The 11,381-nt window shown below is 40.7% G+C and overlaps 1 pseudogene; it reads right to left on the bottom strand.

Annotated features, from left to right (window-relative positions):
- Positions 8,391 to 8,750, bottom strand: LOC106502627 (annotated as a pseudogene).

Below are 11,381 nucleotides of genomic sequence, written 5' to 3'. Positions count from 1 at the left end.
CTGTAGAAAATTCTTAGAGAGATGGGAATACCAGAACACCTTACCTGTCTCCTGAGAAACCTGTATGCATATCAAGAAGCAACAGTTAGAACTGGACATGAAACAACAAACTGGTTCAAAATTGGGAAAGGAGTACGTCAACGCTGTATACTGTCACCTTGCCTATTTAACTTATATTCAGAGAACATCAAGAGAAATGTCAGGCTGGATGACTCACAGGCTGGAATTAAGATTTCTGGGCGAAATACCAACCTCAGATATGCAGATGAAACCACTCTAATGGCAGAAAGCGAAGAGGAACTAAAGAGCCTTTTGATGAGGGTAAAAGAGGAGAGTGAATAAGCTAGTTTAAAACTCAACATTCAAAAAATGAAGATCATGCTATCTGGTCCCTTCACTTCATGGCAAATAGATGGGGAAAAAGTGGGAACCATGACAGACTACTTTTCTTGGGCTCCAGAATCATTGTGGATGGTGACTGCAGCCATGAAATTAAAGACACTTGCTCTTTGGAAGAAAACCTTTGACAAACGTAGACAGCATATTAGAAAGCAGAGACATCACTTTGCTGACAAAGGTCTATAGTCAAAACTGGTTTTTCCAGTAGTCATGTATGGATGTGAGAGTTGGACCATAAAAAAGGCTGAGCACTGAAGAATTGATGCTTTCAAATTGTGGTGCCAGAGAACACTTTAAGGAGTCCTTTGGACAGTGAGAAGATCATCCAGTCAAACCCCCCAAAAATCAACTCTGAATATTCATTGGAAGTATTGATGCTGAAGCTGAAGCTCCAGTACTTTGACCACCTGATGTGAAGAGCCAACTCATTGAAAAAGACCCTGATGCTGGGAAAAATTGATGGCAGAAGGAGAAGGGGGTGACAGAGGATGAGATGGCTGGATGACATAATTGACTCAATGGATATGAGTTTGAGCAAACTCCGGAAGATAGTGAAGGACAGGTAAGCCTGGCGTGCTACAGTTCATGGAGTCGCAAAGAGTCACACTTAACTTAGTGGCTGAACATCAACAACTATAAAATATAAACAAGTCTATTGTAAAAAGTTCAAAATTTTTTCAAAATTTACACAGTCACTTACAGAGCATACATGGCAACATTCCCAGTTAAGAAAAAGATAAACAAACATAAAGATGCAGTATTAAATCATAACTGCATAAAATTAACTATGATACATGGTGTACCACTTTAACTGGAGAAGGCAATGGCACCCCACTCCAGTACTCTTGCCTGGAAAATCCCATGGACGGAGGAGCCTGGTAGGCTGCATTCCATGGGATCGCTGAGTTGGACATGACTCAGTGACTTCACTCTCACTTTTCACTTTCATGCATTGGAGAAGGAACTGGCAACCCACTCCATTGTTCTTGCCTGGAGAATCCCAGGGACGGGGGAGCCTGGTGGGCTGCCGTCTATGGGGTCGCACAGAGTCGGACACGACTGAAGGGATTTAGCAGCAGCAGTACTACTTTAATAATTTCATAGCTACCTCCTGTTGCTGTAACGATGAAATCTAGTGTTTCATGTTGCGAGTAAAATGCTATGTGACACTAAACATCTCCATGTGAACAGTTGTGTCTCTAGTAAATTCTATATTGCAGTAAAAGATTATCTCATGGTTTTCAAAGATTTTTCATCGTGTTTAGTGCAATGCTATAAACTTTGAATAACACCAAGGACCCATACAAAGTGCTGCTAATGATCCTGGAAGTTCTTCCAAGAAGCAGAGTCATTATATTACAAGAAAAATTTGAACTGTTTGATATGCAGCATAGATTGATCTGTTTGATCTGCAGTTGTGGTTACCCACCATTTCAAGATATATAAATCCAGTGTAAAGACCATTGTTAATAAAGGAAAAGGAAAAGGAAACTGTTGCTGCAGCTACAGAAACTTGTAACTGTTGCAAAACTTTGCATTGTTGATGAAATGCCTTTTTATCTCATATTGAAAATGTAACCCTTTTGTGTGGGTGAAGTATTGCTGTAAGAAAGAATTATCTATGGAGTCTAATATGATTCCAGAAAAAATGAAGTCATATAACAACTTAAAAGGAAGGTGAAAGACCTAAAGCAGGGAAAATTTATGTCAGCAAGAATAGTTTGATAATTTTAAAAAGAAGTTTGGCTTTAAAATGTCAAGATAATAGGAGAAGAAGCTTCTGCTCAGCAACAGACAGCAGAAAAGTTGTCATTAAAAGAATCATTGAGGAGGAAGGATGTCTGCCTAAACAAGTTTTTAATGCAGAAAAAAGTATTCTATTCTGGCGAGGGGAGGGGTATGCCACAAAAGACATTTATTAGTAAGGAAGAGAAGTGAGCACCAGCATTTAAGGAAAGCATAAGCTAACTTTACTATTTTGTGCAAATGCAGTCCAGTTTATGATCAGGACTGCCCTTATCTATAAAGCTGCTAACTCCTAAACCATGAAGGGAAAAGATAAACACCAGTCTTGTGGTTTTACAATAAGAAGGCCTACACTACCAGAACACTTTTTCTTGATTGGTTCCGTCAATGTTTTGTCTCTAAAGTCAGGAAGTACCTTTGCCAGTAAGTAATTGCCTTTTAAATTTCTTTTGATACTGGACAATGCCTTTGGCCTCTTCAGACCTCATAAGTTCCACTCCAAAGGTGTTGAAGTGGTTGCTTGCCACTAGACACAATGTCTGTAATTTAGCCTCTAGATCAGGGGGTCATGTGAAAGTGTTAGTTGCTAAGTTGTGTCTGACTTTTTGTGACTCCATGGACTATCATGGAGCCTGCTAGGCTTCTCTGTCCATTGAATTCTCCAGGCAAGAATACTGGAGTGGGTATGCCACAAAAGCCATTCCTTTCTCCAATGGATCTTCCTGACCCATGGATCAAACCCAGGTCTCCTGCACTGCAGGCAGATTCTTTACCATTGAGCCACCAGAAATCCCAGATCAGGGGGTCATAAGGACCTTTAAACCTCATTATGTATGGTACTTTATGGAAAAGATTGTCAGTGCTATGGAAGAGAAACCCGATAGAACATCATAAAAGTCTGGAAGGATTATACCATTGAATACATGCCATCACTGTTGAGAAAAAGCCCTGAAAGCCATCAAACCTGAAAGGAAATTCCTGCTGGAGAAAACTGTGTCTAGCTGTTATGCATGACTTCACAGAATTTACAACAGAACCAGTCAAGGGGATCGTGAAAGAGATTATGGATATGGCAACAAAGGTAGCGAGGGGGAGTGGAGAGTTTCAAGATCTAGATCTTGGAGAAATTCAAAAGCTAGTAGATAGCACATCAGAGGAATTAACAGAAGATGACTTAGTGGAGAAGAGTGCTTCTGAACCAAGACCAGAAAATGAGGAAGATGTAGAAGAAGCAGTGCCAAAAGACAAATTGACATAAGACAATCTGGCAGAAAGGTTCCAATTATTCAGGACTACTTTTGACTTCTTTTATGACCTCAGCACTTCTATGATATGGGCACTGAAACTAAAGCAAATAGTGGTGGCTACCGTATAGAAACATTTTTGGAGAAATGAAAAAGCAAAAAAGTCATTCAGAAATTACAATGTTTCCTTAAAGTTACACTGAGTGTGCCTGTCTCTCTTGCTTCCCCTTCCATCTTCTCCACCTCTTCCACCCCTAAGACAGCAAGAGCAAGCCCTCCTCCTGCTCCTTCCCAGATTACTCAATGTGAAGACAAGGATGAAGATCTTTATGATTCACTGTCACTTAGTGAGTGGTAAATCATCACGCTAATAGTAAATCATCATTGAAGTAGTAAACTTCTGTATGTGTCTTCATGTGAAAATCTAAAAATTGTGGGGCAAAAACTGTATGAGACTTTTTTTCGTGTCTCCATCATTATTGCCTAAGTGTTCATTTTACAGAATATCATGTGGTTTGTGGTATATGAACATTTTTAGAGAAAGGAAAAAGCAAAAAAGTCAGACAGAAACTATGATGTATTTCCTTTGTGTTGCATTGAGTATTCCTGCCTCTCCTGCCTCCCCTTCTACCTCGTCCACCTCTGCCACATAAGACCAATGCAAGACCAATGCATCCTCTTCCTCCTCAGGTTACTCAGTGTGGAGACATGTGGATTAAATGAAATAATATACATTAAGGGTTTATTATAGAGCAGTAACAAAAGGTACATCTGACTTGATTTTTTAAAAGCAAAACTACTAATTCTTTCGCAACTAACTAGTTCACATCTAATGTTCCCATATATGTATATATCTGGGGAAAAAAACCCTTTAATGTAGATTTACATGAAAATATTACTTGGTTCCAGAAAGAAATATAGAAGTAAAATCAATTTTAGTAATTGTTTTCCAATTTAGAACATTGTGTTGGCTGGGATTCTGCTTTTAATAAACTAGTCTCTTAAAGATACAGATGTAAAACCTAGAGATGGGGGACGGGATGACCCTATGAGACAGGAGATTTGGACATCTCTGCCATGTGGGCTGAATAGTATATAAGCCAGTTTACAGAGAAAATAGTTGTATGTAACATTCACTAAGAATTTAATGTCAAACTACCAGGCTTTGCAGAGAGATAACCTGCCCAAAGCTCTGTAGTTTGTTAGTGAGAGAAATGGGTTTTGAACCCAGACAGTTTATATTAGAAGCACAGGAACTTCACCACCACCCTCACAGAAGAAAAGGAAAAAAACTGAGATAAAGAGGAAGAAATTGAGATAACAAATGGCAAGGGTTCTGCTTAAAGTTGCATAAGCAGAGAGCAAAAAGGGAAGTTATTATAAAGACACAGTAAACCTGGTTACCTCCCAGAATTCAAGGGCAGGGTCTCTGGAAGGACTTTGAATTGATGATTCATCAGGAAGCAGGCAGGATGTCTCACCGAATGGCAGACTTCATAGTGTCTGTAGTATACAATGGGGCTTCTATAAATAAAATCTTTTATTTTCAATTATGTTCTTTTCCATAAATGTGCAGTAGCATACAATATGGGTCAATAACACAAATTTCCTTCAGGTATAAGAGAAGCAGCACCAGCCTAGGAGTCTGAAGATTTGGTTTTTGTTTGTAAACATTCATGGAACATAAATGTTCATGAAAACTTTGGGGAGTGATAGAGTACGCTTGATATGTTTAGTACCTAGGTGGCAGTGTTGATTTCACAGGTATATACATATGTTAAAACAGTGTACACTTTAAATGTGCAGTTATACCTCAATAAAGTTGTTTACTCTTTTTTTTGAAGTATAGTTGATTTACTATGTCTTGTTAGTTTCTGATGTAGAGAAAAGTTATTTGGTTATATATATATATATGTATATACATATACATATATATGCCAAAGCCTTTGACTGTGTGGATCACAATAAACTGTGGAAAATTCTGAAAGAGATGGAGATGCCAGACCACCTGACCTGCCTCTTGAGAAACCTATATGCAGGCCAGGAAGCAACAGTTAGAACTGGACATGGAACAACAGACTGCTTCCAAATAGGAAAAGGAGTACGTCAAGGCTGTATATTGTCACCCTGCTTATTTAACTTCTATGCAGAGTACATCATGAGAAACGCTGGGCTGGAAGAAGCACAAGCTAGAATCAAGATTGCCAGGAGAAATATCAATAACCTCAGATATGCAGATGACACCACCCTTATGGCAGAAAGTGAAGAGGAACTCAAAAGCCTCTTGCTGAAAGTGAAAGAGGAGAGTGAAAAAGTTGGCTTAAAACTCAGCATTCAAAAAACGAAGATCATGGCATCTGGTCCCATCACTTCATGACAAACAGATGGGGAAACAGTGGAAACAGTGTCAGACTTTATTTTGTGAGGCTCCAAAATCACTGCAGATGGTGACTGCAGCCATGAAATTAAAAGACGCTTACTCCTTGGAAGAAAAGCTATGACCAACCTAGATAGCATAGTGAAAAGCAGAGACATTACTTTGTCAACAAAGGTCCATCTAGTCAAGGCTATTGTTTTTCCAGTGGTCATGTATGGAAGTGAGAGTTGGACTGTGAAGAAAGCTGAGCGCCAAAGAATTGATGCTTTTGAAGTGTGGTGTTGGAGAAGACTCTTGAGAGTCCCTTGGACTGCAAGGAGATCCAACCAGTCCATTTTAAAGGAGATTGGTCCTGGGTATTCTTTGGAAGGAATGATGCTAAAGCTGAAACTCCAGTACTTTGACCACCTCATGCGAAGAGTTGACTCATTGAAAAAGACTCTGATGCTGGGAGGGATTGGGGGCAGGAGGAGAAGGGGATGACAGAGGATGAGATGGTTGGATAGCATCACTGACTCGGTGGATGTGAGTTTGAGTGAACTCCAGAAGTTGGTGATGGGCAGGGAGGCCTGGTGTGCTGCAGTTCATGGGGTCGCAAAGAGTCGGACACAACTGAGTGACTGAGCTGAACTGATGTAAATATTCTTTCTCTTCCGTTATGGTTTATTACATGATATTGAATACAGTTCTCTATGCTATACATAGAACCTTGTTGTTTATCTCTTTTATATATAGTAGTTTGTATCTGCTAATCCCAAACTCCTAAATTCATCCTTCCCCCACCACCTTTCCCCTTTGCCAACCAAAAGTTTGTTTTCTATCTCTGTGAGTCTGTTTCTATTTCATAAGGAAGTTCTTTTGTGTCATGTTTTAAACTCTACATATAAGTGATAATAATATGGTATTTGTCTGTCTTTCTGACTTACTTCACTTAGTATGATAATCTCTAGAGCCATTCATGGCATTATTTCATTCTTTTCCATGGTTGAGTAGTATTTCATTATGTCTATATAGCACATCTTTGTCTTTTCATCCGTCAGTGGGCATTTAGTTTGCTCCCATGTCTTGGCTATTGTAAATAGTGCTGCAGTGAACTTTGAGGTGTATGTATCTTTTCGAATTAGAGTTTTCTGCAGATATATGCCCAGGAGTGGGATTGCTGGATCATATGGCATCTCTACTATTAGTTTTTTAAGGAACCTGCATACTGTTTTCTGTAGTAGCTGTGCCAATTTATATTCCTACCAACAATGCAGGAGAGTTCCCTTTCCTCCACACGCTCTCCAGCATTTATAATTTGTAAACTTTTTAACAATGGCTATTCTGAGCAGTCTAAGATAGTACCTCATTGTAGTTTTGATTTGCGTTTCTCTAACAATTAGCAACGTTGAGCATCTTTTCATGTGCCCCTTGGCCATCTGTGTATCTTCTTCAGAAAGTGAAAGTTGCTCAGTTGCGTCCAGCTCTTAGAGACCCCATGGACTATGCAGTCTGTGGAATTCTCCAGGCCAGAATACTGGAGTAGGTTGCCTTTCCCTTCTCCAGAGGATCTTCCCAACCCAGGGATCGAACCCAGGTCTCCTGCATTGCAGGCAGATTCTTTACCAGCTGAGCCACAAGGGAAGCCTAAGAACACTGGAGTGGATAGCCTATCCCTTCTCTAGTGGATCTTCCTGGCCCAGGAATCAAACCAGCATCTCCTGCCTTGCAGGCGGATTCTTTACCAACCGAGCTATCAGGGAAGCCCAGCTATTTAGGTCTTCTGTCCGTTTTTTGATTGAGTTTATTGTTGTTGTTCTTGAGTTATATGAGCTGTTTGTATATTTTGGAAATTAAGCTTTCTCTGGTCGCATCTTTTGCAAGGTTTTTTTCCCATTCCACAGGTTGTCTTTTCATTTTCTTTTATGATTTCATTTGCTGCATAATAGCTTTTAAGTTTGGTTAGGTCTTATTTGCTTATTTTTGCTTTTATTTGTATTGCCTTGGGAGACTAACTTAGAACATTGTGCAATTTATGTCAGAGAGTGTTTGCCTATTTTTTTTCTAGGAGTTTTATGGTGTCATATCTTACATTTAAGTCTTTAAGTCATTATTAGTTTATTTTTTGTGTGTGATGTGAGGATATGTTCTAAATTCATTGATTTATATGTCTGCCCAATTTTCCCAATACCACTTGCTGTAGACTCTTTTCTCCATTCTATATTCTTTTTGTTTGTTTGTTTTGAACCTTTAATGAGAAAAAAATGTAATATCGAGCTCAAAAACATAGTGTGTTTGTTGTGCCAATAGGCCAAGGATTAGGGATACACAGGATAGGACTAGCAAACAAGATACATGTAAACAAAGATACACATGATCACAGAGTGAAAAACTGGTGCCTGGCACAATTTTAAGTCTTAGTTTCCTCATCACGGGCTTCTCTGGTGGTTCAATTGGTAAAGAATCTGCTTGTAACACGGGAGACCCAGGTTCTGTTCCCGGGTTGGGAAGATCCCCTGGAGAGGGGAATGGCAACCCATGTCAGTATTCTTGCCTAGAGAATTCCATGGACAGAGGAGCTTGGCAGGTTACTGTCCAGGGGGTCACAAAGAGTCAGACATGACTGAGAAACTAACATACTTTCCTCACCACTCAGCAGCCAACATGTTGGGGATCCCATGGCTGATGGGGAATAGACATCCTGACTCTGGGCGTTGCAGGATCCCCTCCAACCATCCACCTCCAGCAGTATATGGTGCCTATTTCTCAGAAATTTCCTGTCATGCTTATATCCCTGAATCGTCTCTTTGGGCACCTTGTTCAGATGCAGGCTGTTGGCAGCCTCCAGAAGCACTTCCCACTCCACTTTGAGTGTCATACATGCTGCGAAGTTGGGGTTGAACTCCACAGGGTTGATGTAGACCTCAGTGGCCATGCAGAGGGAAGCCATAGGGCCTCACTCCCCACACATGCAAGCTCAGCAGATTGTGGGTGAGCAGCTTCATGTTTATGTTACATGCTCTTGCAAAGCTGGAACCAGAAACTCCATTGTATATCCTTCCCTCCTCTATTGAAGATTAGTTGACCAAAGGTGTGTGGGTTTATCTCTGGGCTCTCTATTCTGTTCCATTGATTCAGATGTATGTTTTTGTGCCAATACCACACCATTTTGATTACTGTAGCTTTGTAGCATTGTCTGAAGTCTGGGAGATTTATGGCTCCAACTTTGTTGTTTTTCCTCAGGATTGTTTGAGCAATTCTGGGTCATTTATGGCTCCACATAAAATTTTGAGTTATTTGTTCTAGTGCTGGAAGCCAGTGTGAGGAACTCTACCCATGGTAAAGGTCATGAGGAAGGAGGCTTTGGCATATGCAAAGGCGGGATCGAGCCTCAGGAGACCCCCTGTTCCCAAGCATCTACCCCCCAAACCAGAGTGCGTACTTTACTGTTTTATGCTCTCACCTACACCTCTGACTTTATGGGGGGCTCTCCCCCATCACCATTTCTCTCAGAGAGGGAGTTAACTTGCAGCTCCAGTTAATAAAAATTCCTGGGCATGACAAGAGTGTTTCAACTTACAAACTCCTCTGAAGGTTCTCTAGCCTGCCTGAGCGGGTTTGTCCGGCCACATGTGATTGTTTACAGCCTCCCAACCGTGAGAGGCACGAGATGCTTTAAACTTTCTATATACAGACTCTTTTGAAAAGTTAGAAAATTATTAGTATAGTATTAGTGGGTTGATTAGAAATTAAATTGGTGAAGGGTTTTCATTTGTTGAGCCAATATTTGCTGCTAAATCTCCATAGTCCTCGCCCTTATAATGAATATAACTAGCATATAGGAAAAATAAGTATTAACCTTTAAGATTAATCATGTTAAACTTTAGGCTAAGTAAATTCCTTTCTTGATTGTAACCCACTACACCCTCACCCTATAGGAATGCAACTTTATTTGAAGGGTGGTGCTTGGTTTAAGAAAAAAGCACCCCTGGAAAAAATAAGTTTTCTAGTTGACTGACCATTACCAGAAAGGGCCATAAAATGTCAGCAGGCTTCATGGCCAGAAGATGATGTAAAACCCCTTAGACCTTTGTATAATTTTATATGAAGCACCTGATTGTGACAAGGGTAAGGTCTGCTGATCCCCACATGACTCTGTATTCATCCCTATGTATAACAAAAAGTATATAAGCAAACCTGAAAAATAAAGAAATGGGATCAGTTTCTGGAAAGACTGATTCCCCCTTGTCGTTCTTTCCCCTTCTGGCTGAATTCCCATCTGGTATGTGGGTACTCACCAAGCCTGCTAATTCTGCCTGGGCTTCTAAGATCGGACCGGGGAGGCCTCAGTGCCTCCTCTCCTTCGGGAGAATGGAAAGATGCCTGTGGCCTACGTAGCTGGTGATTGATATTCCACATAAACCAAGTTATTCATCCTCTTTTTCTCCACTAATTTTCCTACTACACTATCCGTTTCTAATCTCTCTCTATATCTGTAATTAAATAAATTTTTTCCTAGGACACCGATTCCATCTCCCCTTCGAATTACCAAAGAACCACCAGCGCTGGACCCCGGCATTCTAGTTCTGTGAAAAATGTCGTGGGTAATTTGATAGAGATCACATTAAATCTATAGATTGCTTTGGGTTCAGTTCAGTTCAGTCCAGTCACTCAGTCGTGTCCAACTCTTTGCGACCCCATGAATTGCAGCACGCCAGGCCTCCCTGTTCATGACCATCTCCCAGGTTTCACTCAGACTCACGTCCATCGAGTCAGTGATGCCATCCAGCCATCTCATCCTCTGTCGTCCCCTTCTCCTCCTGCCCCCAATCCCTCCCAGCATCAGAGTCTTTTCCAATGAGTCAACTCTTCGCATGAGGTGGTCAAAGTACTGGAGTTTCAGCTTTAGCATCATTCCTTCCAAAGAAATTCCAGGGCTGATCTCCTTCAGAATGGACTGGTTGGATCTCCTTGTAGTTCAAGGGACTCTCAAGAGTCTTCTCCAACACCACAGTTCAAAAGCATCAATTCTTGGGCGCTCAGCCTTCTTCACAGTCCAACTCTCACATCCATACATGACCACAGGAAAAAACATAGCCTTGACTAGACGGACCTTAGTCGGCAAAGTAATGTCTCTGCTTTTGAATATACTATCTAGGTTGGTCATAACTTTTCTTCCAAGGAGTAAGCGTCTTTTAATTTCATGGCTGCAGTCACCATCTGCAGTGATTTTGGAGCTCCCCAAAATAAAGTCTGACACTGTTTCCACTGTTTCCCCATCTATTTCCCATGAAGTGATGGGACTGGATGCCATGATCTTTGTTTTCTGAATGTTAAGCTTTAAGCCAACTTTTTTGCTCTCCTCTTTCGCTTTCAAGAGGCTTTTTAGCTCCTCTTCACTTTCTGCCATAAGGGTGGTGTCATCTGCATATCTGAGGTTATTGATATTTCTCCTGGCAATCTTGATTCCAGCTTGTGTTTCTTCCAGTCCAGCATTTCTCATGATGTACTCTGCATATAAGTTAAGCAAGCAGGGTGACAATATACAGCCTTGACGTACTCCTTTTCCTATTTGGAACCAGTCTGTTGTTCCATGTCCAGTTCTAACTGTTACTTCCTGACCTGCATACAGATTT

This window comes from Capra hircus, chromosome 11, assembly GCF_001704415.2.
Source record: "Capra hircus breed San Clemente chromosome 11, ASM170441v1, whole genome shotgun sequence".
Classification (NCBI taxonomy): domain Eukaryota; kingdom Metazoa; phylum Chordata; class Mammalia; order Artiodactyla; family Bovidae; genus Capra; species Capra hircus.
The sequence above is the reverse complement of the archived record's forward strand: the minus strand, read 5'-3'. Positions and strand labels throughout refer to the sequence as shown.